At 40.5% G+C, this 26,467-nt stretch overlaps 1 protein-coding gene across 3 annotated transcripts in view; it reads left to right on the top strand.

The window, feature by feature from the left end:
- KAT6A (lysine acetyltransferase 6A) overlaps positions 1-26,467 on the top strand; it is a 76,574-nt gene that overhangs the window by 5,524 nt on the left and 44,583 nt on the right. The gene's annotated exons all lie outside the window — the stretch shown is intronic.

Below are 26,467 nucleotides of genomic sequence, written 5' to 3'. Positions count from 1 at the left end.
TTTCATCCACTGCTGTTCTGGGCTGGATTTGAACTAGCAATCCAGATGTGAAAGGCTCAATATACTATAATCTGTCCCCTGCGTTGTTCATCCCACCTATGTTTTTAAAAGAGTGATAATTGTATAATTCTAACGTTTATTTGCAACAGATGAACTTCAGTCAGTCTAGAAAAACTATGAATAAAAGAGAGATAATTTGGGTTTCCCCACTGCCACTTTCTCTTAACTGTTCATTGTATTTAAATAACTGTTAAAGGAATGTTTCCAGTTTTAAGAATCCTATGGTTCAATTTTAGGATCCTAAAGTAACGTTTAGTCATCTAAATAACGCTGGCCTGACTTCCAGAGATGCTAAGCAATAAGAGCTTCCTCTGAAGTCAGTAAGCGCTGCAGGTACTCAGCATCTTTGATGAATGTGCCATACTTATTTAGTTGCTTAAATGTGGATTTAGGAGCCAAGTGTGGGCACTTGATGTAGAAAATTTTACCCAGGAATTTTTCAATTAACTTCTTTGCTATACTATTGATAATGCTTTAAGTTAGAAACAGAAAATATAATTTACATCGTATGCAATTTAGTATGTGCGTTTCTCTTAGCTTGAACAATGAAACTGAAAACCAAGTATCAATTGTCTATAACTAGTTTCTAGTTAATTTCACGTTCAGGTTCTCATATTAAGTGCACAGTTATGTTTGGGTGGCAAACACTCCAGGGGAATGTTTATTTAAAAATGTTTCTATTGACATGTAAAGAAAACCTCTTTTTATAAAGTATAATTTTTATGCCAAAATTTTAGCAGCGTGTACTTTTAATACCACATGACAGCATTCAAGGCAAGGAAAAATCCAAAACACAAACTTTGGCTTCAGAGATTAATGCAATAGAAACACCCTTCCAACTGCTAAGTCTGGAATCTCCCAGAAACATTATCTAGATTTTGAAATGGGTTTTCGGTGCAGAATTCAGCATTGAGGTTTGGTTATCTGTATACGATGATAGTTAATGATAGACACCTTTAAGTTCTAAAGTGCTGTGCTTGCCCTCATTTCTGTTCTCTGGTAGGTGGAAATAATTGTCTTTTTTGTTGTTGTTGTTCACTTCTCTATGTTTTAATCTGTAGCTTCTATTGGCCCTATTTTCTGTTGGGGTAGGCTTGTATGGTAGAGTGCAGAGAAATGAATTTGGAGAGCAACAGGCTGAAATATTCTGGGATAACTGAGGCATGGCTGACATGGCAGTTTTAAGATTGTTTTAGTTATTACATTATGAGTTTCTATCCTACTTGCTATTTCTTTACCTCATATCTGTGCAGTAATACTTTTATTTAGAATCATAGAATATCAGGGTTGGAAGGGACCTCAAGAGATCATCTAGTCCAGGGTTCGTCAACCTTCAGAAGTGGTGTGCCGAGTCTTCATTTATTCACTCTGATTTAAGGTTTTGTGTGCCAATAATACATTTTAATGTTTTTTAGAAGGTCTCTTTCTATAAGTCTATAATATATAATTAAACTATTGTTGTATGTAACATAAATAAGTTTTTTAAAATGTTTAAGAAACTTCATTTAAAATTAAACTAAAATGCAGAGTCCCCCGGATCGGTGGCCAGGACCTGGGCAGTATGAGTGCCACTGAAAATCAGCTCACGTGCTGCCTTTGGCACGCATGCCATAGATTGCCTACCCCGATCTAATCCAACCCCCTGCTCAAAGCAGGACCAATCCCAGACAAATTTTTGCCCCAATTCCTATATGGCCCCCTCAAGGATTGAGCTCACAACCCTGGGTTTAGCAGGGCAATCCTCCAACCCTGAGCTATCCCTCCCCTTTGCTTAACTTCAGGTACAAAAGTTTGCAATTTGTGTAGCAATAAAGGTTAATTTCTCGTAAGATTACTTGTGTTTGAGCTCTTGGTTTATTTGATTGAATTGTGAAACGTAAACAGTAATTCATATCTCAGTAAGTTTGCATATATGAAGTATGTGTTTATGTACCATGTTTTAATTCTGGGAAATTTCCTAGCGATGCACTGGCTTTTGGATGTTTGAAGAGGGAATTGCAGTATTTCAAAAGAAAGTCTTCCCTGGGTATTGAAAAATCTCATAATAAGCGACTTTGTATCAAAAGGCAGTGTTTTCTAACTTTTCTTGCCAAGGTACTGCATTGTATTCTAAGAACCTGTGAAATTTGCACATCTGACAACAGGTTTCTGGTTTAAAGGCCCTTCATCAACTGATAACATTTGTCACAGGAGACCTGCTTATTATTACTTGCTTATAGTGTGGTAGCTCCTGCAGGTCAAAGACTCACTGTGCTAGGCACTGTAAAAACACATAAATGAGTTCCCTTCTCCAAAAAGCTTACAATTTAAGTATAGAACAGGTGTTTACAACAAATATGGGGGGAAGCACAAGATAGCAGTAAGATTGTTCTGATCGGTGTGATTGTTCTGATCGGTGTGAAGCATCCTTCACAGCACACTAGCTACCTAGTCATAGCTGATAGACACTACTCTGTCCTAGCAACAGTGGGAGCAAAACGCTACATCCATTGTTCCAAGATCTCAAAACATACAGCAGACGTATACTATCATGAATGAGCCTAACAGAAAGTGAAGCCTGGGCCTCTCTGAGGGATGTTTGGTACGATCTGTAAGTTACCTAGTGTGTAATTGAGGGGTTTGGGAGTAAGGATGGAGGTTGAACTAGTGCAGTGGTTTTCAACCTTTTTTCATTTGCAGACCCTTAAAAAATTTCAAATGGAGTTGCGGATCCTTTTGGAAATCTTGGACACAGTCTGTGAGCCGCTGGGGTCTGTGGGCCACAGGTTGAAAACTATTTAGCTAGAGGGAATAATTGAACTATAGCTCAAACACAGTACCTGGTCTGCACAGGACTGCAGTCAGAAGCTAATAAGGGTGAGGGGAGAACAGTATACTGTATATTGCATTACTTTATTAATGCCGTGTTAAGGTTGCATAGTTTAAAAAAAGTCAAATGCAGAAGATAATCTTATTACAGCAACTATGAGTTGGCTGCTTAGCAGATGTTGGATATTTTTATTGTGTTTACTAAACAGAACAGAAATGTTTAACAAGCAACAGGAATCAAATGTACTCATCTCACATGCAACATGTCAGTTATTTTTGCTGTATGACCCTTATTTTAATTGTAACTTTAAGATTCCATTAATGTAGTTTTTTTCATTAATAAGATACAATATTCTGCCCTAATAGTGCAAAAGGATGCAATACAATTGTAGGTGGTGCAGTGGACTGTTACTGTCTCTTTATGATCCAGTACATGTTATCCCTATTTTATAGACAGCTGAACTGATGCCCAGGATTGCACTGCACATTAGTGGCAAAGTTCTTATAGAACTCCGAAGTCCTGAGTCCCAAAATTCAGGATTCTCCAAAAATCATAAAGAAATCTCAGGCTGCCTTATTTTCAACCAGCATTGCTATTTGACTTGACTAAATAATGTTTTCAAAGTTAACTTTTAATTTGTCCTGATGAATGATATTGCTTAGTGGAGAGAGTGTGTCCCCTGTCCTGAGGGCCTGTGTTCAGGAATTTTTACCTGTAAAGGTTAACAAACAGTTAAGTGTTAATGCCTCAGGTTCCCTATCTGTTTATGACAACTATGAAATCACAGAATCATAGAAATGTAGGGGTGGAAGAGACCTTGAGAAGTCATCAAGTCCAGCCTCCTGTGCTATTGTAGGACCAAGAAAACCTAGACTATTCCTGACAGTATTGTCCAATTGTCTTATAGTTAGAAAGTTTTCTCTTGTAGTTAGAAAGGTCTGACTCAGTATGGCTGTCGTTATGTTCTTATAAGCAGTTAGAATGTAAGAATGGCCATACTGGGTCAGACCAATGGTCCATCTAGCATAGTATCCTGTCTTCCAACAGTGGCCAATGCCAGATGGTTCAAAGAGAACAGAAAAGGACAATTATCAAGTGATTCATCCCGTCTTTCAGTCCCAGCATCTGGCAGTCATAGGCTTAGGGGCACCCAAAGCATGCAGTTACATCCCTGATCATCTTGACTAATAGCTATTGATGGACCTATCCTCCATGAACTTATCTAAATCTTTTTTGAGTCTAGTTATAGTTCTGGCCTTCACAACATCTCCTGGCAATGTGTTCCACAGGTTGACTGTGTGTTATGTAAAGAGTTAATTCCTTTTGTTTGTCTTAAACCTGCTGCATGTTGTTTGCTTTGGGCAACTTCTGGTTCTTGTGTTATGTGCAGGGGTAGATAGTACTTCCTTATTCACTTTCTCCATATCATTCATGATTTTATAGACCTCTATCATATCCCACCGTAGTTGTGTGTTTTCCAAGCTAAACAGTCCTAGTGACATGGAAGCTGTTCCATACCCTTAATCATTTTTGTTGCCATTCTCTGTACCTCTTCCATTTCTAATATGTTTTTGAGATGGGGTGACGAGAACTGCACACAGTATTCAAAGTGTGAGCATACCATGGATGTATATAGTGGCATTATGATATTTACTGTCTTATTATCTACCCCTTTCCTAATGTTAGCTTTTTTGACTGCCACTGCACATTGAACAGATGTTTGCAGAGACTTATTCACAATGACTCCAACATCTTTCTTGAGTGGTAACAGCTAATTTAGACTCCATGATTTTGTTTGTGTAATTGGGGTTATTTCCCAATATGTATTACTTTGAATTTATCAACAGTCCTTTTAAAATATTCTGGAAGGATCTGTACCCCTTGTGTTAATTGATTCCCATTTCTACTTTCCTTGGAATTTTTATGATGTCAGTTAAAAGTAGAGAGGGCTGTGTTATTCTGCAAATATTTAAACACTGTCCTGCAGGAGGTCTCTCTATAATCACAGAACTATGCAGAAGCAATTCTGGTGCTGAAGAGTAGGAGAGTTTCTATCACTGAATAGTGTCATGGGAGAAGTGTTTACTTTAGTGCAGTAGTTATCTGTTTACCATAAGGAACATAACTGATACGTCTGTGCAAAATTAGCATGCAAACTATTTGCTATTTATATCTGTCTATATTTATTGCACTATAGGACTGTCACTTGATTGGAGAATATAATGGACACAGCATCCTTAAGGTCTTGTTCTTGTGGGGCTCTCCTGCCCCATCACAAACAGCACAGAGGCCTTGGCTACACTGGCGCTTTACAGCGCTGCAACTTTCTCGCTCGGGTGTGAAAAAACACACCCCTGAGCGCAGCAAGTTACAGCGCTGTAAAGGGCCAGTGTAAACAATGCCCCAGCGCTGGGAGCGCGGCTCCCAACGCTGTAAGCTAATCCCCCGGGGAGATGGAGTACTTGCAGCGCTGGGAGAGCTCTCTCCCAGCGCTGGTGCCACTACCAAACTCACATTTCAAAGCCACTGTACTGTGATTGTCAAAGTTGAAGCTAAATTTCATTTATCCAAGAAGAAAATTCACTTGTCAAAGGCAGATACGCATGGTGGATGGTCTTGAGGGGACTTTATTCACATGATAACTAATATTGCCCTTGCTGTGCTGTAGAACCTTTTAAAATAAATGCCTATTCTGGGTCTTGAGGCACAAGTCCATTGCTAGTAAGTAAAGTTGTTCGTGGATTGGTTTTCTGCCGGAAGCTGCACAAAGGATCTGCAGCAGCTAGAGTGATGTAATTAGACTCAGAGTCTAGTTGTGCTGGCATTGGCTCCCAGCTGGAGCAATATTAGGATTTGCTCTGTTCCAGCTTGTTCCTTGGAAAAGGGACACCGTTCTCCTCTGACAGGAAAGTCATGGCTTCTAACAGATGGCCTCCATCTGCACTATGTGTAACTCTGGAACCCCAAGTGTCATAAAATTACTCTGAACTTCATTTGCTTGATTTAATGAACAGGTGAAGCCGTTTCTAATAGCAAATGTGTCAGAAATGGACTCCGTTTTGGGGTTTCCTTGATAGTTACAGGAAACAATGCACTATGAGGGCACGACAGTCTGTGTGGGACTTTATCAAAGGAAGTAGCTAGAGTAGAATATTGGTACTAAAAAAAAATCCAAAAGTTGGAGAGCCTGTGGAAAGACATTGGAGTGTTGTGGTGATATGGTTGTCTCAGCTGTGCACATTAGAAAAATTGGGTTCTAAACAGAATATTCTGACACAATTTCAATAGGAGTTGAATACAGGATACCAGCCTTTAATTAAATGAAATTGGCCCAGCATGTTGGCTGGAACCCTACTGTTGTTAGTACTTTCTGTCCAGGAGACTGTTGGCGGATGTGGAATGACACATCCCTGAAGTGCAGTTAATAAAGGAACCTTATTTATCACAGAGAGCTTTAAAATATGGACAGACTGGGAGGGTGCATGCTGGAGTACATTGCCAAGTACACAAGAGCTTGATTCTAGTGTTAAAGCTCTGTTATGTAAGGAGAACAAACAGCACAGAGAATGACAGCAGGTCACTGACTCTCCTCCAGTTTCCTGGCTGAGTTGGTGCACTGCTTTTGTTTTTCGACTCCCTGAATGTCGCTGCTGTGGTTGAAATAGCTGGTTAAGAAAGTTTAAACTTTGGATAAAATAATTGTCTACTAGCCAAAGGAAAATTGTGAATTCCTATTAAAAAGAAATACTTGATATGCTAGCAATAGAAAATCTGGCAATACAAATCCTGTGTGTGACAGAAGACTGCTGATTCCTTTGACCTCTGCTCTCTGCAGAGACAGTAGGTGGGTGTGTATTGCTGTTAGCATTTCCAAAGGATCATGAACTAAATTTGACCTGGAGAGCTGTTATAAGTAGTGTTAATCTCCATTCTGTTTTATTTAGCAAAGCGCTTTGTCCCTTTATTTTCCAAATCTGAGGACTAAAGTGAGAATCCTTATCTTCTAAAGGATCTTGCAGGATATGTGAACACCGTTCTGTGGAGCAGATGGCAGTACTGCTTCCCATATCAGGTGGGATACTGTAGGAATGGTGTTAGTTTAAAGCCTGTTCATTATCCAGAGATCCAGCAGTATTTAGGGACCCCTACCTCCATAATACAATAAAGCCTGTAGACTGCTTAAGAAGTTTCACTGTAGGTAGTGTAGGCAGTGTTAGATGTGTACTACACATGTTGGAATTCTTCTGAATCACCTGTGCATTCTTAACTGTCCATTCTCCCTTATCAGTTCAGCACAATTTTAAGAATTGATTGGACAGAACAAATTCCATATCTCACCATACTGCTACGTACATAGCGTATTATTACTTAAATGTGGGACTGGGAGTTTGGACTCCCCTGACTTGTTAGTTCCCTTACTGAGCTCTGGGTAATTTAATCCACCACTCTGTTTACTTATCTATAAAATGGATATTGCTAAAATTACAGAGGTGCTACAAATCATAGGAAGGGTCACCCGTTCTGACTCTTTGCCCTTGCTTTCTAGTGTTTGGTCTAGTCTGGTTTTAAAAGTCTCAAGTCTTTTGCACAGTACCCACTGTTGAGGGTTGTGAACTTGTTTGTTGTGGGATTTTTTTCGTTTTTTCCTGTGTTGGACATATTAATCAAGACTATGGCTCAAGGACATGAGACTTTGTTAAATCTTGCTGTGAAGGGAGGCCTTAGAAAGCTGTTTGTAGTGGCTTTTGGTAGAGAAGGGGTATATGCAGAGTTAGTTCATAGCATTGCATAATTAGATAAACAGAGTTTAACTATAGTTATGAGGCTGGATCACATAGTTTCACCTGTGCGGTAGGGCTGAGTAAATTGGAAATAGAATTCTTGAGTTCAAGTTTTTCACCAGGCAGTGAATTCTAATGTCATTTTAATCCCTTTATAACCACTCTGTCTTTATGTCAGGCAGTGTTTTTGTGTAGGGCTCGGTATCATATATTGGATGCTCCTGTGTTAATGGCAGTTCAGATTCAGACTCTGATCAAGGTGTTGTTTCTTACCTGTGACAGGAATGACTAATCACAGTGTGAAACTGTAATAGTACCCAAAGCTAGAAAGAGTCACTTTGCTTGTGGAAATTATTTGTATAATGACCAGAAAAAAACTTGTTGTTGTTAGAAAAGATAAAAATACATTTATTTACTGATGTTCAGCAGGGATTGGGATTTGGAACCAACATAATTCTGCTGGTTTGGTTGGTGTATTTCTCTACCATTGTTGTATAACGCTATGGACTCTTGGAGAAAAATCTCACTATCTGAAAAGGAGTGTTATGACCAGCTGCAATTTTCAGACTCCTCGCACGTAAAGATGACACCATAACTTTCCTAAAAAATTGGGGAAGTATCTGCAACAAGAGCAAGGCAGTGGATATTTGCAGAATGCTGCTTTGGTTAGAGAAAAACTTCATATCATTATCAGTAACTAGTATTTTAGAATCAAAGGGCCAAATATGATCTGCAGATTGGGGAACTGGCACCCAACTCCATACTTCATTGGCTGATAACTTGGAAATGGAAAATTCTCCCAGGTGAATCTGAGCTCTGCAAACAAATCATGGACATGCTGGTCCTCGAGGAAGTTCTACTTGCGTGAGCCTGAGATTTTCTCCTCTATTAGGCATACTACTCTACAAGATTGTCAACATTTGAGCAGATGTTTTATTGGTTCTGGAATGGTTCAAGAGATGTATCCAGAGCTATATAGTGCTAATGGTAATTTAGGAATCCCAGTCATATGAGACAAAGGCCCAGCATTAACAAGCACTCCAAGCACCTCTGCCTCATGTTGTGTTTTTAGAATTGGTGTGTTTCCAAGGTGAATTGCAAATGAAAAAAGATTTTTTATTTGCTTAGATATTTATTTTGTCCCCGTCATTATAGCATCTGAGTATCTTTCATGCTATAAAGTTCTTTTGTGATGACTATCTAATACATTTTTAATTTCAAAATAAAAATTTGTTTCTCTTTGTTATATGTTTGAAATTTCATCCCCTGACACCTTTCACCATTTTTTCAGCTGGCTTTTCACATGATGACATAGCTGCCATGAGTTCAGCCTCGATGTACTGGCCTAAAATTTGAGCAATTAACTACCCCATGTCACCTCAGCCCCACAAATATGGCACTCTTTCAGGTGTCCCCTCCAGTATGAAATAAGCCCCCCTTCATAAAAATAAAAAGAGCAGGTATTTGTATTGTTTTGCCTTTTCGCTTCAGATGCCTCTTACATTTCCATTATGAGAAGGGATAAATTAAAAGAGCTTGTGTGACCATTATTTTATTTTTCTATCATCATCTCTCTTTTTTCTTGTGTGTAATCCCTGTCCTCGCTTCCTGCCTCTAAATTATTTTTGTTGTCCTTCTTTGGACCTCTACTTTTTCTGATGTAGTTCTTGAGATGAGATGACCAAACTTGACCACTGTATTCAAGGTCAGGATGTGTTGTCTATTTATATAATGCCATTAAGATAAATGTTGTATTTTCTTTTATCTTCTTTGTAGTGCAGTGTAATAATTTGTCCTCCATAAGAATGTCTGCGCTGCAGCTGGGAGAGTGCTTCCCAGGCCACATAGACATATATGCGCTAGCTCTGCTCAAGTTAGTATACTAAAAGCAGCAGCACAGACGTTGTAGCATGGGCTAGCCGCCTGAATGCAAGCCTCCCCAATACACTAGGACCCTAGGTCTGTGCTCAGGTGACTAGGCTGTGTCATCACTAAGGCCCTATCAAATTCACGGCCATGAAAAACATGTCACGGACCGTGAAATCTGGTTTCCTCCCATGAACTCTGGTCTTTTGTGTGCTTTTACCCTATACTATACAGATTTCACGGGGGAGACCAGCATTTCTCAAATTAAGGGTCCTGACCCAAAAAGGAGTTGCAGTGGGGTAGTGGTATTGCCAGCCTTCTCCGCTGCCTTCAGAGTTGAGTGTCTGGAGAGCAGCAGCTGTTGGCCGGGCACCCAGCTCTGAAGGCGGCACCCTGCCAGCAGCAGTGCAGAGGTAAGGGTGACAATACCATATCATGCCACACTTACCTCTGCGCTGCTGCCTTCAGAGCTGGCCGGTCAGAGAGTGGCAGCTTCTTACTAAGGGCCCAGCTCCGCAGACAGCAGTGCAGAAGGTAAGGGTGGCATGGTATGGTATTACCACCCTTCCTTCTGCACTGCTGCTGGCATTGGCTCTGCCTTCAGAGCTTGGCTCCCCGCCAGCAGCCGCTACTTTCCAGCTCCCCAGCTCTGAAGACAGCACCACCGCCAACAGCAGTGCAGAAATAAGGATAGCAGTACTGCAAACCCTCCCCCCCCCCAAAAAAAAACACCTCCTTTTTGGTTCAGGACCCCTACAATTACAACACTGTGAAATTTCAGATTTAAATAGCTGGAATCATGAATTTACTTCTCTGGTTCCAGTCTTTCCCCTCTTCTTGCACTTTGCTGTCACATGAGGCAGATTTTTGGGTCAATTTGAGCAGCATGTACCTTTTGAAATAGCTTTGAGTATTTTGAACCAGAATAAATGGGTTGTGGCTTATTCCTATCTGGTAAATTTAATATACTATAGCTGTTGCAGTTCTCTTAATAGTCAGTGTGTGGTAGATTATACATTCTCTTACAAGAGCTACGTAAACACCTAAATGTATGTTTGTACAATGTGATTTTAATTCTGTGCCGGCACTGTTTCAGTTCTTCTATGTCCCAACCACATGACTATGTAGGTCCTTCTTCCCCAAAGCAGGATTGTGTTCTAAACCTTTTGGTGTATGTGAACATATATGCAGTAGAGGTGGTGCTGATATCTGATGAACATCTGACAGCACTGAAATATCCGTAGGAAGCATAGTACATTCAAATTGTTGACCATGACTTGCACTGATCTTATGAGTCACTGATGTAACCCAGGAGGTTTTTCTGTGGGGTTAGAGGATAGATTTTTTTTTTCTCCAAGAATTATGCGAGTTGCAAAACTGAGCAACTGGCAGAATGCAGTGTTTTTGTAGCTGTGTTGGTCCCAGGATATTAGAGAAACAAAGTGGGGGAGGTAACACCTTATTCAGGTCTGGAGAAGAACTTTGTGTAAGCTCGAAAGCTTGTGTAAGCTTGAAAGCTTGTCTCTCTCACCAACAGAAGTTGTTCCAATAAAAGATGTTACCTTGCCCATCTTGTCTCACTGGCTGAAAACGGTCTTTTTAATTAAGGGCTTTTCTCCTTTCCATAGGCAGTTCTCTTCCTGCAGATGTTTTTAGGAGAGGGTGCAGTCTCTGAATCTGTACAGCACATTGATTATCTAGACATCCTTTGTATAGTAACAGCATGTGCTGAGAGGTTGGCAGCCTATAAAACACTGTCACTCTCTCTCTCTGCCTCCCTCCCTCTCTGGATCTGATGACATTACACAGATAGATGTGCTTGCAAGAAAAACAGCAGAAGGAGTTGAATGTCTGCCAAAAATCTGCAGCACTAAGCTGGCTGCTTCTCATTTTGTTTTCCCGGATCTCTTATTGTGTGCTTATATTCTTCACATGCCAGGATTTTCTTTGCTGAGCAAACAGACCATCAGTGAGATCTCTCCATTCTTACAATTTTGCTTTCTCTGATACAGGGATTCTCTTCCGAGGCTCCCATCGCCATTCAGCCTTATTATAATTATCCTAATAATAAAAATTTATAGGGTGGGATATTAAATACAAAAATTGGAGCTGATTGGACATATAAAAGTGTTTGCTTTTAGTATCTTGTTTGAGCCTCAGAATTGATGAAAACAGGAAGTCTTCTAGTTGTGAAGGAAAAGATTTTTCTTTCTGTTCTCTTTGAAAGAGTGCTACATTTACAAAATCCTTTACTTTACAAAACTGCGCAAGAAAGTGAAAGAATCAGTGATAAGAATAGCACAGAAGATCAAGAAAGATTTTTAATTGTACTGAGACTTTTTAAAATTCTGTAGGATAAGTGAGTTCTATGTGAACTCTCTGCAGGCATCAGCTGCATGAAATAGACCAATGCTTATTCCCAAAGGAAGTACCATAACGCTTTCGCCTGCTGTACTATTGGGTTGCTTTAATAAATGGCATGGCATGGTTGCCAAATTGGATTATCCACAAAGGACAGTGGCTGCTGGTTGAGCACAACTATCCTGAGTGAACTTGTTTTCAGTGGAGGGATATACATTTAGTTCCTCCACTTCAGACTGCAGGAAAAAAAAATGTATTTAAGGACAAAAACCGCCCAAAAATTGCAAGCTAGTTAGTGCAACCAACTCTTAAGCTTTGCCAGATGTCCTCCTGCCCGGTCCCAAACATGCAGCCACATACGTTTTTCCCCCTGGGGAGAGGAAGAGAGAGAAGGAAAGAGAAAAACTGTATGCACCACTGGAAAGCATGCAGATACCCCTTTGATAGGCATAGTATAAGAACTTGAATAGAATAGCTGGAAATCTGACATGGATATTTTAATATGAAACAGAAATTGTTAATGAGACTGTCTGAAACCATTCAAAAGTGAACTGCAAAACTAAATGAAAATTTAGTTAATATTTTAGGTTAGTTATCATGGAATGCCCCTTAAAATCTGATTAGTTGTATTAGTACACATCTGGGATTCAATTTTTATTTTAGTTTTGCAGTTCATCTTTAATAACATGCTGGGTTGCTTGAGGCTGTCACCTTACACTATGTTTCATCTGTCTGAGAGTTCTTGTAGGAGATAAACAGAAGCATGTTGCATATGCACATATTAATGGTGATGACTGATTTTAGATTCAGTTGTAATATAGGGGATAGCAAGATCCTATAGGAGAAAAGTTTGTCCTCTACATGAGGTTTGGCCCTTTTCAGCTTCTCAGGAAACTCCCATTGTCTCTGGCTCTCTGACAGGAAGTTTCAACTATAGTTCATCCATGGATGAAATCCCCATTGAGGTCAATGGCAGAACTCCCATTGACTGCAGTAGGGGCAGGATTTCACCCCCAAACTTTAGTATTCTGAAATATTTTAAAACAAAGTGTCTTCCCTGGCACAGATAAAGGCAGGCTTACCAATCCCTGAGAAGTGATCTCTGTAGATGGGTAAAGTATGAGAAAAGCACATGTAAAGTGGAAGTTCTCTTCTGTGGAGGTGATCTCGGAAGTTAGTTCCTTGGGAGGGGGATGCTGGAATAAACAATGTAATGAAGTATGCTCACTGCAACATGCCTTTCACACTCACCTGTTAGTTAATTGGACCCTTGCTCATTAGATTGTACCTATCTTGTTTGCTCCTGCATGCTGAGTGCCATAGTATAGCCTGCTGGATCTAAATTCTGCAGTAACCACTCTCAATTTCTTATGGTCAACTGCACTAGATATCATGACATTTTGACAACTTCAAGTCAATTCAGAAACAGGTTTTTATTTAAAAATTAAAACAAATACTACAATCAATTTAGTATTCCATGTGTTTATTTTAATGTTAAATTAATCTCAGATCAGTTTTTATAATGTTTTTATGAATGTTTCCACCACTGCCCCCAATATTAATTTAACGATGTGCCACTGGACTTGTATTGGCAACGTTCCTGGTAAGGGAAAGCAGTCAAGAAACACAGGAATTTGTCAGATGAAAGATGTAGCTTTTGGCTACTGGATAAAGGGCTAGTTGGGGACATGGGGAGAATTGGCTTGGGATTTTAGCACTTAGAATGTGCTTGAGCTTCTTACAGTGGAGAGGACATGCATATCCATCTTTCCTTGCCCTGGAGTAGGAGCATAGAGGACTAGAAATTTGAGTGGTGGCTTGAGCTGTCTGCCCCTGAAACCCGTGGCATAAACCAACTATCCTAATGCCACTATTCCGTTCAGCAATGGTGGATAAACATTAACTGCTTGTTTCTGCTAAAATGATTGAACTGTGAAATAGCAATGATGGCCTTTAAACTGTCAATAGGTTTCAGCATAAAAACTATACTGAAATGAATTGGCACATTTCACCTGTCAGTGATTGCTTCAGATGGGCTGTTTGCATACTTAGACTATATCTACAGTTCAACTTATGTCAGCAGAATTTATGTCATGCAGGGGTGTGAATAAAGCACCCCCCTGAGTGACATAAGTTACACCAACATAAACGCCCTGGTGTGGGTAGCGCTATGTCAGTGAGAGAGCCTCTACTGCCAGCATAGCTACTTCTTCTCATGGAGGTGATTTTATTATGCCAACAGGAGAACTCTCCCATTGGGATAGAATGTCTTCACCAGATGCACTGTATGGTAGAGCCCTTAGAAAAGAAATTTTGCCTTAGGGCAGAAATTCAGATTTTAGTTTTTTGTCTCAACCATGAAGGCTACAAAAATTTAGATTCTAGACATGGGTGGCGGGTGAACCCCGGGCTTGGGGAGGCTTGCCCCCTGGTCCGGCTTACCCCTTCTGCTCGAGGCCCCTCTCCTCCCACTGAAGCCCAGGGGTACCCCCCTCCCCATGCAGCCACCAACCCAGCCCCCAGCCCTGGGCCGCTTGAGAACGTCCCACCCCCAGTATGCTGGCTGGGCTGTTTGGCCCCTGTCTTCCAGCCCTAGAACACCTGGTGGGTGGGCAGGAGGTCTGGGCCCCAGCCCCAGATCACCGGGTGACCAGGGGGCGTGGGTCTCCCCATCCCCTCAGCCCCAGAGCGCAGGCCAGCTCCCATTAGCCCCAGCCTGGGACCCCAGCCACAGAGGGAAGAGCCCCCCATAACACAGCGCCAAGAAGCAGAAAGGGGTTTGGGAGTGAAGCATGGGCAGGGCCACGCAAGGCTATTTGGGGAAGCTCAGCCTTCCCCTGCCTTCAGTACCAACTGCCCATGATTCTAGAGCACAGTTCTTTGGCAAATAATTGATTCTAGCAAGGATCATGTCTATTTCACTGTGTTGCAAAAGAATGAGTACAGTTCTCTCCTATGTAGGATTTTAAAATTACAGAAAGGTAGGACTTCCACAGGCCCCTGCTGATTTTAAATATTGCCTCCCCAGATGCTTTACAAAAAAAGGAATATACGTAATGTGAAATTTTAAGGTAACACATTTTTCATACCTAAAGGGAGCCACTTAGGGATCTAGGGCAAAAATCAATACTTGGTCCTGCTAGTGAAGGCAGGGGGCTGGACTCGATGACCTTTAAAAGGGGGGAGGAGGGATAGCACAGTGGTTTGAGCATTGGTCTGCTAAACCCAGGGTTGTGAGTTCAGTCCTTGAGGGGGCCATTTAGGGATCTGGGGTAAAAATCAGTCTGGGGATTGGTTCCCCCTTCAAGCAGGGGATTGGACTAGATGACCTCCTGAGGTCTCTGATAATCTATGATAGGTGTCTGTGTTAAAACAAGAGTTATGAGGTGGAAATGTAATTCTGTGAATGAAAATACTATTGGGCATAGGACCCTTGACAAGGAAATATTTTCCATGTTGTGTTGGATATTAGTCATCCCACTGTGTAAGGAGGTATAAGGCACAGCATCTGAATGGTGTTAATGTAATATACATCACAGGAGTTTTGGAATACTGTATTATCATTAATACATAAATGTTGAATGGGGAGAGGCCACTTATCCATGGAAATTTACAACAAAAAAAATTGTTGGAAAAGGAGAACTTTTCAGATGCTTCTAAGGGAATGAATTGAACATGCCAGTTATCAAGTGATCCAGTCCCAGCATCTAGCAGTTATAGGCTCAGGGACACCCAGAGCATGGTTGCATCCCTGACCTTCTTGGCTAATAACTGCTGATGGATCTACCATCCATGAACTTATCTAAATCTTTTTTGAACCCAGTTATAGTTTTGGCTTTCACAGCATCCCCTGGCAACATTGTGCATTGTGTGAATAGTACTTCCTTTTGTTTGTCTTAAATCTGCTACATATTAATTTAATTGGGCGACCTCTGGTTCTTGTGCTATGTGAAGGAGTAAATAACACTTCCTTTTTCAGTTTCTTCACACTATTCATGATTTTATAGACCTCTATCATGTTTCACCTTAGTTGTTTGTTTTCCAAGCTGAGCATTGTCTTTTTAATCTCTCCTTACACAGAAGCTGTTCCATATTCTTAATAATTTTTGTTGCCCTTCTCTGTACCTTTTCCATTTCTAATGTATGTTTTTTGAGATGGGGTGACCAGAACTGTGCACAGTATTCAAACTGTGGGCCTACCATGGATTTATATAATGGCATTATGATATTTACTGTCTTATTATCTACCCCTTTCCTAATAGTTCCTAACACTATTTTAGCGTTTTTGACTGCCACTGCACATTGAGCAGATTTTTGCAGAGACCTCTTCACAATGACACCAACAACTTTGAGTGGGAACAGCTAATTTCGACCCCATCATCTTGTACATATAATTGGGATTGTTTGCCAATATGCATTACTTTGCATTTATCAGCATTGAATTTCAGCTGTCATTTTGTTGCCTTGTCACCCAGTTTTGTCAATTACCCCGCACTGAATTACATGCATGTCTGAGGCATCCATCATCCTAGTAACTGTGAGCTTGGTTTTCAGAGGTGTTTGATTTTCAGTGCCTGTAGCTCATGTTGCCTTTAGTTGGAGTACTGGGTGCTCAGCTTTTCTAAAAAGCTTGTGTTCTCTATATCATAAAAGTGTCATATTTAGCAATCAAAAAGATAGACACACAAGGTGAGTAATATCTTTTATGGCTCAACTTCTGTTGGTGAGAGAGACAAGCTTTCGAGCTTACGCACTACTCTAATCTAAAATGTCGTAACACTGTGAGTCTGGACCATTGCTGAAGAATGCTGCAAATTTTTATGGGGCAGGTAAGTGTTATCCCCATTTTATGTATTAATAAACTGAACCAGAGACTAGTGAAATTACTTGCCATCTTTCCTATTAGTAAGTAGGAGGGAATTCACTTTCTGTTCCAGAAAAACGGTGCATGCCTTCTGGGAGTGTACTCTAGGGATTTAAGCAGTTACCGTTAAGGAGAATCACTCTTTATTCTGTTGTTTTACTTACCTGTTTTGGGTTCTGGCAGACGTCTTGCAGGGATGCGTTCTAGAATGCACTGCTGCTGACTTCTTGTATTTAAAATATGTGAGGGATTTTTATTTAAAACAAGGCTTTAATCTCAACTTTAAAAAAAATAGTGTGTGCTTTTTGCGTTTTCTTTATGCTTTGGCTCTCTTCCTGGGTGTCAGCATGTTTTTGTGGGAGGTGAGAGGACAGAGAAATAAAGGAGCAGGAAATACACACATCCCTTTGGTATGAAGTGGTAAAGCTGCCTGCTAAAATAGCCAATCTCATTAAAATCAGCTACAATACTGAAGGATTGGAGAGTAGCAGCTGTTGTACCTATATTTAAAAAAGGCAGTAGGGGTGACTTAGGGATTATACAAGTAAATCTTACTGCTGTACCTGATAAACCAGTTGCATTTACAGTTAAAAATGGAATTATAAAGTACTAAAATCATGATATTATAGGGTCTAACCAGCGCAGATTATGCAGTGGAAAATCATGCCTCACTAATCTACTAGAATTCTTTGAATGTGTCATGATATTGGTGGATAGATGGGAACTAGTCGACATTTATTTAGATTTTGAAATGACCTCGGAAAAAGCCTTTAACAAGGGATTCCCAAAGAAACTAAAGGGTCAGGTAAGAGGCAAAGTACTGTATGGATCAGAAACTTGACTGAGACAAAAAACAAAAATTTGGACTAAATGTTTGGTTTTCACCAGGGTAGAAAGTTAATAGTGGCGTGATGTTAAATATATTTATTAATGATATAAAAAGAGAGATGAGCTGTCAGGTGGCAAAATGTGCAGGTGACACAAGTTATTGAGGTTAATTAAGACCAGAGAAGATTGAAGAACTTCAGAAAAGATCTAACTAAGCTAAGTAAAATGGTTGCACAGTGACATACGAAAGTCAGTATGGATAAATGCAGAATCATACATATTGGAGGGAATTATTTTAACTTCTCATACACCTTACTGGGTTCTAAATTAATTGATGAGTTCTGGTCTAGGGATGTAAAATGTTAGCCGATAAGCATTAGTCTAACCAGTTAACCCTGAGGCCAGCTGGCCAACTCCAGTAGCCCAACGCTGGCTGACCCCAGCCCAGCCAGCGGGAGTGGCCCCAGTCCCTCTCCTTTTAATCAGTTAACCATTTAAACTATATAATTTTAATTGTTTAAACTGTTAACTTTTAAAACAATATTTACATCCCTATTCCGGTCATCGCATCTCAAAAAAGGAGATAACAGAGAGGGTTCAGAGTCTGACAACAAGAATAGTTACGATCATGGGAATACTCTTACAGTAAGGGAGATTGAAAAGGTTGGAACTGTTTACCTTGGAGAGGAGACAAATAAGAGGGGACATGATAAAAATATTCAAAATAATGAATACTATAGAGAATGCCAGTTGGGATCTTCTCTTCACCAAATTCCATAATACAAAAACAAAGAGACATTCAATGAAATTGTAAGGTTACAAATCCAAGACTGATAAAGGGAAACTCTTCTTCACACAACACTCTATTAGTCTGTGGAATTCCTGGCCATTAAAATATCACTGAGACCAAGATCTTAGCAGAATTACAAAAGGATTCTGTATGCACACGCACACACACGCACAGAGAGGTAACATGAATATCCAAAGTTATTGGGGGAAGGGGGACAGGGAACTGTTTAAAAGGGTTATAAACCCTCCTGTTTCATGGCATGCACCAACCTCTAGCTTTTGTGGATTAGGAGGAAACTCCTGGTCTACCCCACTTCAGAGCTCCTGCACCTTCCTCTGTAATAACTGGTACTGGCCACTGTCAGTGACAAGATTTTGGACTAAACGGGTTATGGGTCTGATTCACTATCTTAATTCCTGGTGTTCCTAATTGAACTCCTTTCCATTTAGGTTTACTCTTGCAGCCTAACTCCATTTTTTTGCCAAATGATTACATATGTGTGTTTGGATTTAAATAAAAAAATACCTCCCACCAGCTACAGTTGTTGAGGAGGTATCCTGTGCAGGGGACCGTCATTTTCAGTTGATCTATTTGCAGAGTATGTTAATGTTCTTTTAGCATCCTTGTTCCTGTGGGTTTTGTGTGATTCTATTCACGTGGATGAATTAAGAGGATGCTTTTCAATGTTCCTACCATACTAAATTTTCACTTAGAATACAGTTTGGGAAATGCCAATTCCAGATATCCACTGATGGCTTCTATAGAGATTTTTATTTTAACAAAGGAATTTTTCTTTTTTTTAAAGAAAACTATTTAGCCTCCAGATGACTCAGAGATAGCATGTATGTAGAGGACCTTCGGCTACGTCTGCTACTGCTAGCAGAGGGGGGGATATTTAGGTTACATACCTTTCCACATAGCAGTTCCTCTGTCCTTAGCTCAGGCTGTCTGGGCTCCCTACATGTACAGTGTTGTGAGCTCTGCCAGTTAAGTTCCTCTAAGAGAATGCCACTGTCATGACATGTGCAAAGGGTTGGCTCCATTATGCAATATCACACATTTGGGAGAGATGACAGTTCAGCCTAGACCAGTGGTGTCAAACTTGTTCTTCAGATACATCAAATTACATTTTAAATTATTTTCTGTGAGCTACAAATATAAAGCATATATACTATCCTTGGCCTGTGGTGGATTTCCCACTTTGCATTATATTATGGCCCTTATGTGATAACTAAACTTTTAGGTATATTACTGTTGCGTTGTGTATTACTTAGTGGGAAGATGATGCAAAAAATCTTTAAGACACTTTTTACTGGGATTTGCAGTTACTTATTTTAGGGGCACAGCTGCGGTAACAGTGTAAATTAGGTGCTTAAATGCACACCTAAATTATTGCAAAGTCTGGCTTTTTAAGTGTCATCATTGGCCTTAAGATTTAACACCCCATTGAGATTAATGGAGGAAGTTCATTTATTAATGCTTATTATTTTATTATTGGTATGACGGTAGTATCCAGGGTGCTAGCTCAGGTCCCCACAAACACTTAACACCAAGATAGTCCCTTCTGCCAGGGAATTTGAATATAAGATAAAGTAAAAGGCTAATGAAACAAACAGAGAAGGAAATAGAGAGAAACAATGAGACAATAACAGTTCATACCTTTCAGCTCTCTTTTCAGTTTTTCTGTGGGCTTTGGAGGACAACTCTGTGTTGGTTTTACATTGGTCACATTCATTTTTGGAAGGTTCAAACTGCAACAAGAAGAGCTAGAAATATACCTTATTTTTAAAATAAATTTGGTATTAAAATGATTTTTTAATTTTAAAATTAAAGGTTGGATCTGGCCTGTGGGGTTGGTGTTTGACACCAGTGATCTAGGCTATTTCACAAATATACATTTAACTCTCCTTTGTTATTTTAGTTAGAGCTGATTGCTTTAGAAAGAATGGAAAGCTGAAGATTCCCTTGCTACAAGCTTTTCCTGCCAGAAAGGCTCATTGTTTCTAGCAAATTGGCATTTATTCTCCAGTGACTATTAAACTTGCTTGTTGCAGAACTTACATGATCCACGAGTCCGTTCAGAATCTGTTATGTTCATCACAGAGTGAAATAGTCTTCTTGTGTTTGGGAGATATCTACATATTAAGAGTGTGAAACTCATTGCAGTTGCCATGAGCTCCTTTTCCATGTAGTTTAGAATCATAGATTCCTGGCCCATAAAGATTTTTGGCCTTCTGTCTTTGCACTGCTAAATGAAATCTGTCTGCCTCCCCTCTACCTGGTACACAAACAAGATTGGACACCAGGGTCAAGTTTGTTTATTACTGATTTAGTAGATAGGTTAATAGGGTCATCATACTTCAGGTATTCAATCAAAGATGACTTTTCTTGCATAATCTTCACTCCTTGAATCCCTGAGAGTGGCAGCCAAAAATGCTCCCCTCACCCTCAAAATTGAGAACTTCTTAGGGATGGTCTACACTGAAAACTTACATAGCTGTGTCTCTCAGGGATGTGATAAATCCACACCCCTGAGTGAAGAAGCTACACTGAGCTAACCCCGGCTGTAGATGGTGCTAGGTCAATAGAAGAATTCTTCCATGGACCTAGTTACCATCTCTTAGGGAGTGGATCAACTACAGTGATAGAACAGCCACTCCCATTGCTGTAGTGAGTGTCTACACTGAAGTGCTACAGCCGAGCAGCTGCAGCTGTGCCACTGTAGCATTTTAAGCGTAGATGTAGCCTTAGTTAAATGAGGTGGTAGCCATCATTATAAGCTTCTGTCACCTCCAGAATGTATTGTCTACCTGAGAGCTTTCCTAAAGGACTTTTCACCACAGTATCTAGTCTCTTACTGTTGTGACATATCATACCAGAGGCTGGTCTTTAAAGGTCTCCCAAACGCTAAAGCTCATGCAGCATGCTCACTAACTGATATAATGAAAGATGGGTCTGGTGATATCTTTTATTGGTCCAATAAAAGATATTACCTAACCTACCTTTTCTCTCTCATTTCCTGGGACCAACACAGCTACAACACAGTCAACTGAATTTATCACACTGATCTTTTGTGATCTAGATGGGCTGCATATCCAGCTCTGAGCCAATCTTACCATGTTAAGAGCAAATTGCAAGATGTCTCTTTAGTTCAATTTTTTTCCAGTGGAAGAGCAGGCTCACTTGCTCTGCAGAATCTGGTCCTTCTAACAGGAGCCTGTTGAAGAGATCTGGTAGGAGAGCTATGCTTCTGTTGGTGAGCAACCCATATACAAACAAGACATATAAGGGGGAAAAAAGAGACCAGATACCATGATTAAACAGTGTTTTAGAAATGAAAATAACTTAAAACAAGCAGGAGAAACCTACAGGAGGTTGTGTGCTGCTGTTACACATAGCATTTCCCAGTGTTGCTAGCAGCAGCCCTATAAAACTAATGATTCTCATCTGTTTCCCTCTGCCATTCCTGCTGGCATGGGTTGATCCTTCACTGTGGGGTCCACATGAAATAAGATCACAAGGTGAAAGGGAGGACAAAAATGGAAGGAAATTGGTCTGGTACTTTAGAGGCAACATATCAAAGATTAGGCTTGAGTGCTTCATGTTGCCCTTTGGCTGTATGAAAGACTACCATTGATGAGCTGTTGTGGGAGCCATATCTAGAGGTGGAGGTAATCTTTCCAATACAAACAGAATGTAAACCAGTGCAGTGCCGTCTTCCTAAATCTGTAGACAAATTTACTCAGGGCTTGTCTACACTGGCTTAACAGCACTGCAACTGTCTTGCTTAGAGGTGTGGAAAAAACACCCCCCTAAGCGCAGCAAGTTGCAATGCTATAAAGTGCCAGTTTAAACAGTGCCTCAGGGCTGGGAGCCTTGCCCCTCGTTGGGGTGGGGGGTTTTTTAGAGCTCTGGGAGAGCTCTCTTCCAGCACTGCGCCGCGACCACACAAGGCATGTTAAAGTGCTGCTGTGGTAGCATTTTAGCCTTGCCAGTGTAAGCTAGCCCCCAGTGCCTGTGCTATTTTTGAGTTTTCCCAAGTATAGTAGAGGGTAAACTGACCTAATCTTGCCAGTATCACTGTCACCTACAGGCTTCTAAGTAGAGGGTATGGAAACTGACAAGAATGAAGTCAGTTTCAAAACTTGTGTGGCTTGAGAAAATTGCAGCAGCAGAGACTGACCCTGGAGCTGTTCACTTTGGAGAAGTATTGTAGCAATGACATGTAATGTACACTAGCTTCCCACCAGGAGGCTCTAGAATGGAGTGAAGTGAGAAAGGTGGGGACTGTTCTTCCTGTCATCTAGCTATTATGTGCCACAGGCAGAGAATAGAAGGGACTACGATGCAAAGTGCTCAAGGCCCTGCAATGGCAGGGAAATTAAGTGAGATATACCCACCCAGATAATCTTAACAAGTGATCCATACCCACATGCTGCAGAGGAAGGTGACCTGACTCAAAAAATTTTGTTTCAATTTTGGGCAATTTGACAAAAACAAAGGAGAACTAAATTAAAAAAACAGCAGGGGGAAGGAGGAAGCAGACTCCCTATAATCTTTAGCCCAGTAGTTAGGGAACACATCCAGGATATGGGTACCCTGTTTCAGTTCCTCTGCATGATGAGGAGAAGGGATTTGAACAGGCATTTCCTACCTCTCAGGTGAGTCCCCTAGCTACTGAAATTGTGGGTTACAGTAGAGTTGCATCATAGGCGCATTTAACTTACATTTAACTTCAGTGGGGCGAGCTGAAGCTGCAAGGGAGGGGGAACAGCTGGGGACTAGCCTCCCCGGCCTGGAGCTCAGGGGCTGGGCAGGAGGGTCTCATGGGCCACTGTAGTGGGTGCCCACCCACCCCACCCCTAAGAGCCAGAGGGACCTGCTGGGGGGCAAGGTGGGAAGTCCTAGCGGTGCTTATCTGGGGCAGCTTCCGGGAAGCATCTGGTAGGTTCCTCTGGCTCGTAGGGGTGGGGTAGCATAGCTGGGGGGGAGCAGGGGGAGCACAGGGCAGCCCAAGGGGGAGCAAGTGGGGTAATTTGCCCCAAGCCCCACAGGGGCCCCCATGAGAATATAGTATTCTATAGTATTGCAACTTTTTTTTATGGAAGGGGCCCCCGAAATTGCTTTGCCCCAGGCCCCTTGGATCCTCTGGGTGGCCCTGGGGGAGCAGCTGCTTCCCCTGCTCCCCTCCTAGCCATGCTCCTGTCACTTCAACTTACTGGTGGTTCAATTTAGAGGCCCTTTTAGAACCAGTGTCCCGCACGGGACAACCGGTTCTGAAAGGGCTTCTAAATTTAACAACCGGTTCCTGTGAACCGGTGCAAACCAGCTTCAGCTCACTACTGCTTACATTCTCTTTGAGCTTCACCAGAGGTGCTTGAAAATTCTTGAAACTAACATATGTGCACTTAACTAGTTGTGCATGTGCAGTGGATCGGTTTAAATGCGCACATGTAGGTTTAAGGTAGTTTTCTGCTATACAGGCTGTTTGTAGTTTTCAAATAGCCATACCTTGATTAAAACAAAATCAATCCAGATTGCTGGTTTTCATTGAGGATTATCTCCTTAGTTTCATGTTTTAAATTTAGCTGTTTGGCTGAAGACCTATCTTAAGTGTGATGAGAATTTTTTTGAAATTTTTTTTTTTCAGGGTGAAAGTTTAAAGGGATATTGCTCAAACCTTCAGCGGCAAAAGAGTGCAGTTTGAGGCAGAGATCAAATACAGAAAATTTGATTCAAAATTACAGTGTTAAGAAGTTTTTTGTGTATGAAAGCAGCAGAGGTCTTTATTTAAAGCGGTTTTGCAACCAGTCATCAGTACAATGAAGCAATAGCAGTAAATTTTTAGTCCACTTCTGTGCATAGTGTTGTTGTACATGGGAAAGAGTGAATTAACATAGATCTCAGTTCTGCAATTAGATTTGTGTACCTGGACCTTTGTGCATCTGCTAAGCCTGATTTGACCTGAGTGAGGCATTGCACATATGCCGGGGTTCATGCTGGTGTATCTGATATCAGAGCTCATAGACTCATAGACTTTAGGGTCAGAAGGGACCAATGTGATCATCTAGTCTGACCTCCGGAACAAAGCAGGCCACAGAACCCTACCCATCCACTTCTATAACAAACCCCTAACCTATGTCCGAGTTATTGAAGTCTTCAAATTGTGGTTTGAAGACCTCAAGCTGCAGAGAATCCACCAGCAAGTGACCCATGCCCCATGCTGCAGAGGAAGGCGAAAAACCTCCAGAGCTGTGGCATGATGTGTTGCTCCATCACTTGTTTGTTTGCTTCTGTTCCCTTGTCTATATTGTCTCTTTAGAGAGTCATTTCTTTAGGCTGGAATTCTCTCTTTTGTCTATAAATCACTTAGCACTCTTGGTGCTATATTATTTGTAAAAATACCTCTCTCTCAAACTATTGTATATACATACGAATTCAAAGCTATTATTCCAGTTGTATAATATAATTTCTCTCTCTGATCAAAGTGATTTGAATCATTCAATTGTACATTTATGGAAATAGGACAAGTTAGAACTGAGGAGAAAATAAGATTAATATTACTAGTGAAACTTTTTGGATATTGATTTAACAGTATATTGTGGGTATAGTTCTTTAAATTAATAGATCTCAGAGTTCTTTCTAAAAGTGAGTGGTGGCATTCCAATTTTACAGATGGGCTAACTAATATACCAACAGGTTAAATGACTTGTTTGAGGTCATACTATGGGTTGGTAGCAAAGGGAATACAACACAGGTCTTCTGACTCTCAATGGTGGTTAGTCCATTAGATCACCGCTTTAGAGCCTGAGCCAAATACATCCCTGATGTAATTTGAATGTCAGGGGAAGTACATGGATTTTTACAGTAATCACCAGAACTATGCACAGTGTTCCAGTTGTGATTTCCTGTTTCTTTATATTGTGTGTGCTGGGTACTGGTGTGATGTATGTACCTGCAGTCTTCTGGTGCCTCTGTGACGCACATATACATACGAGTGGGAGAGCAGGCTGCTAGTAGTTTAATTACATCTCTGCATTCTTTTGACGTTGTATATGTAGTGGTAACTTCTTTCTATGTAATTTACATTAGCAATTCTTATTTCCAGATGACAGCTTAGTGTGAGATGTGAACACTCATGTGGCTTTGAAGAGTAGATCAGAAATCCTTCAGGCTTATTTGAATGTATGGAGTAATTTTATCATCCTGCAGTCCTTTAAAGATGATGAGCCTGTAAAGTTTTCCTTGAGATATGTGAGTGGCTGAGGTTAGGATCTGACACAGAATTCAGTCCTAAAACAATGAAGTTTATTGTTTATATTGAGTTATTCTGTTAGAACAGAACAGAGCTTTTATGTTCAAAGCAGATATGTAAGTACCCTTAATTGCTTAAATTCTGCTTTCTGAGTTGGTGGTGTTTTGCCACCTTTGAAACAAGGTAGCATAATATAAAATCACAACTTGGATGTCATTGTAGAGCTCTCTTCTGGTTACATTGCTTCTGTCAAATAGAACTTAACCAAAGGAACATTAACATCATGTTAGCTCTTAATTCTGACTGAATTGGAAATCTATACAATTTCAGATTTTAGCATAAAGATATCCTTATTTATTGTCTAATGGTCAGTTATGTAAAATAATTTTCTGTTAGCAACAGCATTTATTGTTTCATATACTAACTTGTATCTGAAAGATTATTCTGATATAGTTCATATTCATTATGCAAATGGACTATAGGACTTCAGTCTGAAACAAAATCTCGCTTTGGAGGGGAGATGAGAGAAGGGGCAAAATGAAATCCAGGATGTGAGATGGTCTTATTTAGTGAGCAGAATGCTGGTAGAATTCAAAACAAATTAACCTACTAGGTTTAAAAGAAGTTCATGAATGAGAAATATTTTCTGATTAAAAAAATGTTAATAAAAATGTTAATGATTGATCTAATCTATCACTGATTATAAATAATGAATTAAAAATGTCAGTAATAATTGTTTTGAATTTGAGTTTAAACCCTAAAACAATTGTACTGCATGTACCCAGGGGTGGCTCCAGGCACCAGCATGCTAAGCGCGTGCCTGGGGCAGCAAGCCATGGGGGGCGCTATGCCG

Source organism: Gopherus evgoodei, chromosome 19, assembly GCF_007399415.2.
Source record: "Gopherus evgoodei ecotype Sinaloan lineage chromosome 19, rGopEvg1_v1.p, whole genome shotgun sequence".
NCBI classification, from domain to species: Eukaryota; Metazoa; Chordata; order Testudines; family Testudinidae; genus Gopherus; species Gopherus evgoodei.
The sequence above is the reverse complement of the archived record's forward strand: the minus strand, read 5'-3'. Positions and strand labels throughout refer to the sequence as shown.